Source organism: Myotis davidii, unplaced genomic scaffold (genome assembly GCF_000327345.1).
Source record: "Myotis davidii unplaced genomic scaffold, ASM32734v1 scaffold128, whole genome shotgun sequence".
Taxonomy (NCBI): Eukaryota; Metazoa; Chordata; class Mammalia; order Chiroptera; family Vespertilionidae; genus Myotis; species Myotis davidii.
The window spans coordinates 1494714-1503902 of NW_006299719.1; the positions used below are offsets into that span (position 1 = coordinate 1494714).

General features: G+C 39.9%; 1 pseudogene; it reads right to left on the minus strand.

Annotated features, from left to right (window-relative positions):
• Positions 1-487: 487 nt before the first annotated feature.
• Positions 488-2993, minus strand: LOC102765172 (annotated as a pseudogene).
• Positions 2994-9189: the final 6196 nt, after the last annotated feature.

Sequence of the window (9189 nt, forward strand, 5' to 3'; positions counted from 1 at the left end):
TTATCTCTGGTAACATTTTTTTTTCCATTTTTTGTTCTACCTTTATCAAGCCATCCAGAGCACATCAATTCCTTTATGTTATTACTTCAACATTACATAACAAATCAGTATAGAAAACACACAAGCCAAAAGCCTTTTATCCTTAATCTTCTTAATCAATCACCAACTTTTCTTAGACTTTTAAAGTCATGAAAATAAAACTCATTTCAAATAACAGCACCTTAAACACCATATATATTTGTAATGAAGTGCACCAGCCAACTTTAAGCCTCATGTTTTTCAGGTTTTAGCTGAAATACCCCTCACTCACTTCTTAGCATTTTATCAGTCTTATTTGAGGCTATGTTGTCTTACTGAGCGTAAACAGAGCACAATGTTAAAATAATGAACGATGTCTAAGAAGATGGCCTGAGTGACACGAGTGGAAACCGAGCATCCTGTGAACACAGGTGAGCCCCCAGTTATCCCTGAGCAGGGCAGAGCCCAGTCACTTTTCCTCTGAGGCTGAAGTCTGTGGTTTGATCTTCTTAGCAACTTCGAGACAGAAACTGGGTTTACTTTATCTCCAATTCTTTTTCTCGGTGCTCAAGAAGAATGCCCTGCTTTCCTGATCCCACCACAAAAACGCCCCCGAGGATGAAGCCTTCCCTTCCAGGTTTCCAGAGAAACCTCCCTCCCCCGGGCCAGGAAGCTGCCCTGGACGCCCAGCCGGACGAACCCATGAACATCATTGTCCGCCTCTGGGGGCCGTGGAACTTTTTCATCCAGGAAGATTTCTCCCTTGAAAAAGGCTGGAAGTCCTCCACTTCGGTCCCAACCTGCTCCTTCACCGCTGCGTAGAGGGGCACGCCCAGCTCATCCAACTTGGGCTTCAGGGAGGACAGGTCCGCAGCCTCCTCTCCACAGAGGAAGCAGCCTGGCCTTCGCACAGCCATGGTCACTGCGCCAGTCTTCTCCCAGAGCTCCTTTGCTAAAAAATTCTTGGTTCCTTCTCCAGTGTTTTCAGGTCTGTTTCCTCCAGATACTCCAGGGTTGCTCGCCGGACCTTGGACAAAAATATGTCTGTGTTGGCAGGAGCAGTGCGGGGCAGCAGCCCCCAGGGCCCAGCGCTGATGGACCACATCCCCAAAGTGAGGAAACTGGGATCCTGTGCGGAGGCGGGGCCACCTGCAAGGAGATCACAGGGAGGTCACAGGCCTTGCAGAGCCCCGCGGGGAAGGCGTCCTGAATGCGCTCCCCCTCACACCCGCTTTCCAGGTAACATTGTAAGTCTACTTATTTGATGTCCATAGAGCCACAAGAGCTTTCTTATGGTTGCTGTTTTGCGTAATATATTTTTTACATCTCTTCACTTTCAAGCTATTTCTATCTTTGAATCTAAAGTGTGTGTTCCATGGGCAGCACCGAATCTTGTTTTATATCCTATCTGACAATCTCTGTCTTTTGATTGGCTTTCTAATACAATGACATTTAATACTATTATTGATATAGCTGGATGGATTTTATGTCTGCTGTTTTGCTTTTGCTTTCCATAAATCTCAGATGTTTTTATTCTTATATTGTTCCTTTATTTCTCTATTATCCCTTTGTATTAAGTACTTCCCAATGTGTTTAATTTTAATTTGTTTATATATTGTTTTTTCTTTTAATTTGATGTTTTTCTCTGTGCTTTTTGTGTTATTTTCTTAGCTTGCTCTAGGACATCATATATACCCTCCTTCTCAGAACATACTTCAACTTATACTATCTCTGGTGAGACAAAGGAAAGTATTTTTATATAGCACTATTCCTTCCTCCCCATTATTGTGTTATTATCATTGCACATTTTGTATCTACAGTTTCAAAAACAACAACCTATTGTTATAATAATTACTTCTTTTAATTTTATTTTTTAAAAGAAATTTAAGAGAAAAGGAGAACTTTATTTATAGAGTTTGCTGTACTAACACTTTTACTTGCCATTTCTGGCTGTATTTATTTGTTTATTTGAATTCAAGTTGTTATCTGATGCCATTTTCTTCCTCCAATGCATCTGTGCTCTCTCCTCCCTCTTTGCTTGTTTATTTGTTCAGAGACTCTGCCTGTTTTTATGAGGTGTATTTCCCTCCACAGTTGGAACCTCTGATATCTCTAGTCAGAGGGGGAAACCTTGCCCAGGCATAGTCACACTGGGTGGTAGTTCTTTAGCAGGGCTCTCTTTGACTGTCTTTTGATTAAATCACTCTATTAAGCCAGCTGTCCCTATGGGCATCATACTCAGCTGTTAGGCTCTACTAATTGCTGTCTGATTATCATATTGTATCCATAATGCCCTGGGGCATAGATCAATCCACAGTCTGATCCAATTAAATTCAAGGGTTTTGCTGGTTTCGTTTTGAAGGCCAGCCTGAGATTACTCATGACTCCGGGAGGACTCTTCTGAGTTGTGATTTCTCTGATTCTCGCTGTTTAGCTACCTAGCCTGTTGTTTGCCAGCCTCCCCTTACTTACCACCAAATTCTCCGTTGTTTAATGAGAGCACTTTCAGGCTTTAACTTCCCCACATTGTTTCAAATAAAGTCAGTTCATCCGGGGAGAGCTTCAGAGCTCTCTCTCTGATTTTACGGCCTTCCTCTCCCCCTGGGTAAAATCTCCGAGTCACTGCTCCAGAGCTATGTGTGTGACAGTGTCCTCCTTTCCCCAGAGTGACAGTCCTCCTTTTTGAGCAGCACATTGGGGAGGTGGTATCCTTAGGCCTTCTTGGCTGCTTCCCCTCGTACTGAACCTCTGTTCTACTAGTGAGCTGGGTCCTCTGTATTTCCTCTTACCCATGAGGTACAGTCTCTGCCCTATAAGAAGATTAGGTGGGGAAATGGAACCCCAAATCCCTTGGCTGTACCTGTCTGGAATCTAGTCCCAGTAACATAGAGCCTGGGGTTATGAGAAATGCTGCCTGCCCCTCCCATGAAAGTAATGCAGCCTTTCACCTGAGCTTGGGAGACAAGGAGCACCATCTTCTTGGCTACACCTCAAGGTTGGAGCTTTCATTGAAGCACAGGCACTCCATCTTGTTCCTGTAACCTCTAGGTTGTAAAAACTGTTTGAAAATTTCCACTAAACCTAGATGGTCGTTTGTTCTGTGAATTAACTCTGCTATTCTTGGCTTCTGTAAACATGCTTGCTCAAATAATAAGGAAAATAAACTCAATTATCGGCCTTGAAAGCCGCTCTGATGTCATAAGGGTCTGGTCCGTCCCTGGTCTATGCCAGGTGTCTTTTGGTTATCCGAATTGTGCAAGCTCAAGGCTACAAGCTCAAAACTACAAGCTTCCTGCAAGATATCTGCTAATCACACATAGGGCTCCTTGAAAAGCCTGTAAAAGGTCCGGATAGCCCATATTTAGGAGACAAAGGAACTTGGGGGGTATAAAGGGAAAACGTCCTTCATGTTGCTTTGCTTATACTTTGAGAAGCAACTCCCCTGAGACCGCTGGCGTAATAAAGACACCAAATTTGGCTGACTAAGGCGTCTTCTGTTCAAGTCTCTGATTTCCAATATAACATCATCGTGCTGACTGTGGCCAGGACTGTTCTTCCTGAGATTTAGTATATTCTCTTGGATAGATGTGTTTTTGTTTTTTTTTTAAATTTGCTGTGTGCCTTTGCAATAACGTTTGGGGACCTCAAACTTTTTAAAAATATACTTTTCATCAATTATGGTTGTTTCTCTGGTGAGTTGGTCCATGGAGCAAGCACCTCCTACTACCAATCAGGAAGTAATTGATTGCCAGGATTTTTAAATTTCTCTGAAGAATTTATGCTCAATCAGATAGCCACAGAGCATAGAAAGCTCAGTACTTTCTTCCTTTAGGACACATGCTGCTATAATTTTAGCATGGGCCGAACAGTCTGTCTATTCTGGCTCTGTCAGTGACAATGCCAAGGTGTTTATCTCTGGTCAACACTGTATGACATGTTTCCTGGGTTATTAACAGATTCATTTCATCAACTAAATTGTCGAAGAGAGCCTAAGATTGCTAGGTCTTAGGAGAAATCCAAATTCTCCTTTTGAATGGGGGAATTTATTTTTTTTACAACCTAGGTTGAGTGTTGGTGGGTGAGTAGGAATGATACGGAGGAAGTTTGGCATTGTGTAGGGGAGATGAAGAGGAACAAGAGATCATGACTAACAAGAGAGAAAGCAAAGGAGTAACAGTATGTCTCAGAGAGCACATAGACTTGAGCAATTACAAGAAACTTACTATGGCTGGGGGGTAAACTGGGTTGCAAAATGTAGCAAGGTATTTGATTGTAGATGTAGGAAAGGTTAGAGCTGGAAGGCAATTTGTCAGGCTTAGCAGTCTCAGTTAAACAGAAAAATGGCATTATGCCTCAGTCATGAGAAGAGCTGGGTTGCAGTCTGCTTTTTAAAACCTTTCCCCTATGGGTCTCACGTGGGTTTGATCTGAACTGAACTTTGTTCTTTAAGAAACATTGTTAGTCAGGACCCGCATAAAGTAGAATGTAGTGTTTCTGAAAGTGATAAAAAAGAGTATCTATAGTCGAGCTGGAGGGCATGAGTGGATCCCAAGGCATCTTTTTTCCCCCTGGCATCATAAAAACAGATGAATTATTACTAAACCATGGATAACTTGATACCTAATTCATAGTTGGAACTGCATAACTGGAACCTATCAAAGAAAGACCGCTGCCAAAACAGCCACAGCTCTATTATGTTGTCCACTCTAGCCAGGACACACACATGATTGGATTAGAAACATCCCCAGGCTAGCTGAGTTGAAATTGGATAGAACCAAAATAGAATCATAAGGCTTTGAGTCTTTTGGGTATGACAGAAAACCACCCTGGGGCCAGATGATATCCACGGCTTAGATTCCATTGGGCTGTTCATTGTCAGACTAAAGAGGATTCAGTGAATTGTTTATTCGTGTTTAATTTTGTGAATTGTTCCCTCAGCCCTTAAGTCTCACAGTTGCATTTACATGATTACAATTAAAACGTATTTATTTCTGATCATTTTAAGCAATTAAAAAATGGTTTTCCTGGGGCCCCACGTCAGGCAGGCACAGAGTTGGGGATCAGTAGATATATCTTGACTTGGTTGGAACTGAAAGGTGTAAGTGGATCACAGTCCTTCTCATGGTCCTTGCTTTGAATAGACACAGCCTGGCACAGATTCTGTCACATAAAAAGACTCGGAATTCTTCTTTTTAACCGTACTGAAACTAGTTGACTTTGTACCTATTCTGTAGCTGATGTTTCTTGAAAGAGTAAACTTTTGATGAATAAAGAATTTCCCAGTCCTTTCTTCTATCCCTTATCTCCTTAGAGTTGATAGTTCATCCCTAGAGACTTGGGTGACAACCTTACCCCCACACTGTCGATGAGCTAAATTTATGTTTCTCCATAGTTAGAAAAGTGAATTCTTTAAGAAAGAGTTAGGAAACATAGGAATTGGGAATTTCTTCTAAGAAATAGTAAGGATATTTTGAAATCAGTACCTCTGTAAGGAATAAAAAGAAATTCCTTTTCTTTTGTTCGTGATGATTTCAAACCTTTTAAAATGTGTATTTTATAAGAAATAACTGGAAGTATTTGGGAAGTACAGAAAGTACAAAGAACAAAATTATGTATGTTTCTATTTTTCTATCATACTTTTTGTTAATATTAGGTACATTTTAAAAATATATATTTTTATTGATTCCAGAGAAGAAGGGAGAGGGAGAGAGAGATAGAAACATCAATGATAAGAGAGAATTATTGATCAGTTGCTTCCTGCACACCCCTTACTGGGGACCGAGCCTGCAACCCAGGCATGTGCCCAGACTGGAAATCGAATCATCACCTCCTGGTTCATGAGTTAATGGTCAACCACTGAGCTACACCAGCTGGGCATGTTAGGTACATCTTAATATTTCCTCTGTAGGATTTAAAAAAAAATCATACATTTTTCTTAACATTATTATTTGTACATTTTCACATTATCAAAAAATCTTTAAAATGTTTATTCTGCTTAGTAGACATTTAGTTTTAATTTTTCTCTAAATTGAATAATGACATAAGAATCTTTATGTATCCATACATATTTGTCCTTTTTTAAAAAATTAAATCTTTATTGTTCAGATTATTACATTAGTTACTCTTTTTTTCCCACCATAACTCCCCTCCACCCAGTTCCCACCCCACCCTCCACCCTCACTCCCCACCCACTGTCCTCATCCGTATGTGCATGATTATTGTCCAATCTCTTCCCTCACCATAGTTGTCCTTTTAATATTATTTTCTATGATATAATTAGAAAACATCACTCAATCACAAAATTTGAAATAAACTAAGGTAGCCAAATACCTAGCAACTATATTTCCTTATATAATTAATTTATCATAACCTTTTTTTTTCATACTGATCAAAATTTCAATATACCTTATTTTTTCAATATATTGGTATATTTGCATTTGAGACAGTCCTACAATTTGAAATCTTTTTCATCTAAAAAGTCATCTCTGATTTTAGCCAGTTCAGTTTCATTTTTCAAATCCTTGCCTGCTATTACTAGACAGTCCTACTTATTAGTATGGTTTTTATATGAGGTGTTTTTACTCAATGTTGTTTCTTTCAGATTTTCTCCATTCCATGTATGCTTATTATACTCCCAGACTGTCCTTCTTTCCCACATCAATCATATCTTCTTCATGAACTTTCAATGTAACTCTTCACTAGTAGAACTATATACCAGCTCTTTCCATATTTGAGGCATTGGTACGTTACAGAATTTACCAGGCAACCGAAAAATACACAGGAGTACTTGGAAATTCAGGATAAACCCATTTATTTTCAGATGTTTCACATGTAATAGTACAGTGACTCAGGGGAGCCTGTTTCCAAATCCTGAGCCTTGAATATGTAGGAAGCTTTCCCTTTATACCCTTTGGTTTCTTTGTCCCCCAAATATGGATCAGCCTTCCGGACCTTTCACAGGCTTTGCAAAAAGCCCCGTGTGTTGGGATGGGGGACGTGAGACCACACCTAAAGGCCTGGCCTGGAGCCAGTGCTGATAACCCCCTCCGGGGGTTGTGTATGGTTCATGGTTTATGGCCTCTGTAAATGGGAGTATTTAGGTAAGTAGGTCTTGTAAGACCAGATAATTAAGGGCAGTGAGTTAATTATCGGCTAGCAAGAATGTGCATTAGAAGGCAGGTTACTGGCATAGATTCTGATTTCTAGCCTCCCTCCCCTCCCCCCCAAATGTATTTTTATGTTCCCCATCAGGTAGATAATGTAGTATTTTTAAAATTCTAACATTTTTAGGAAAGTCAGACAAAGAGATAAGTACAGGTCAAGTGTAGTGAAGTATTTTTGCCATTTATGGCTTAGGTTGCTGTCCCTACCACAAAGTAACAGTACTTTCCATTAAAAAAATAACTAAATGTCTTTGGCTAGCTGAAAAGGAAAAGTATAATGGTGGGAAATCCAATGACATGTAAGAGGCTTGGATTTCATACCACGATAGAGACTGTGCCTTTACACTCAGTGGTCTGTGTTAAAGTCGGGGCTTTAGTCTCTATGTTTAATTTTCTGGACAGCATTGGCCAGTGTTTAAACTTTGTCAGTGTTGGTATGTGCTTTTACCATCTGAATATGATAGCAACTTTTGAAAGAAATCAGTGTCTAGTTTCAATGCTATTTTATTTTCTTCATATCTAGCATTCACATTTGATGGTACTACACATATTTACCACCTGTATTTTCATACAGAGCAGCACTCTAACTAAAAGCAGACATTTAATGGGAGTGCTCCCAGTATAAATTGGAAAATGCTTGTATAATTAGGTTTACTAGAATGTAAATAGGAATAAAGACATTTCTGTAGTAAGCAAGGTGTGTTGTCAGAAAATTAAGGAAATCTGTGTGTCTTCAGAGAAATTAAAGAGGTTTCCTTGAGTTTATGGTACATTATTATAAAAAGCTTGAAGGCAAAGTTCCCTTATGTTCCACCTTTATCTACACATCAAAACCCAGTTGTTGTCATTGGCAATGCTATATGGGCTTCAAACTATACTGCTAAGATCAGTACATCCTTTTAATGTCATCATTATTAGCTCATGTACTCTCAGAATCTTCTGTTTAAAGTTCCCCCAGTATCCTTAGCTGTTCAATTAGCCGATGCCAGACTCTGATGTTCACATGCTGCTGTATATATGCAGGATAATTAGATCAGCTTTCTGAGGTTATTTTTAGTCTTTTCAAAGGAGTTGGGAATGCGATAAATTTGCTCCATGCTGTTATTTATGGGGAAAACGACTTACATTTGATGATAGTTTACTCTGATGTTATTTGGAGAAAACTGGCAAAGTTTTGACTCCCCGCCCCCCTTTTATCAATGGGCTTCTGTTTCCAGCGCTTTGCTTTAAAAAAGCACCATGCCTGCTGCTGTACATAATAAATTCATCACACCGCGATCCAGTGCCAAGTCAACTTGGAAAAAAAAATAGCCTCGGCTCTGTGTCTGGACTATGCATTCTGGAAATGACGGACTTCTGAATCTTAATCCTGAAGTCTCATTATAGGAATGGTGAGAACCATATGGCCTGAAAAGCCGAAGGAAAATGGATAGAGAAGTACATCTGGCTATTTTGGCATCTACCACCACATTCTGGTTCAAGTCACTGTGGAAATGAGAATACATCCCCTGGAGTGATTTGGTGTTTCAAGCAAGGTTAATAGGCTGTCATTACAGTTTTGGATGATGGTTGCTATCAGAAAGTGGAATTGTTCCCACTTAGTTCCACATCAAACTGTGGGCGCCTAGTAGATATCAGAAGCTATATATATATCAGATGTACCGGTTAATAATGCGGATTTTGTAATCAAAGAAAACACGATAATTTCAAGAGAAACATCAAAAGTGCTTTATTCAAAGTAATGTCCATCGCTAGCTACACATTTCCCCTATCTTTCAGGTAATTTGTGGATACCGTCCCAATAGAACTTTTCTTGTTTTGAGGCAAACCATTCAGAGACTCAATTTTCTACTTCTTTGTACATTTTGAAATGCTGCTCAGAAAGTGCATGCGCCATCGATCAGAACAAGTGGTAATCTGAAGGAGCAAGGTCTGGTGAATACAGCGGGTGGGTTAATACTGCCCAGACAAGATCTTTTAACATGTCTTTAACTGGTTTTGAAGAGAG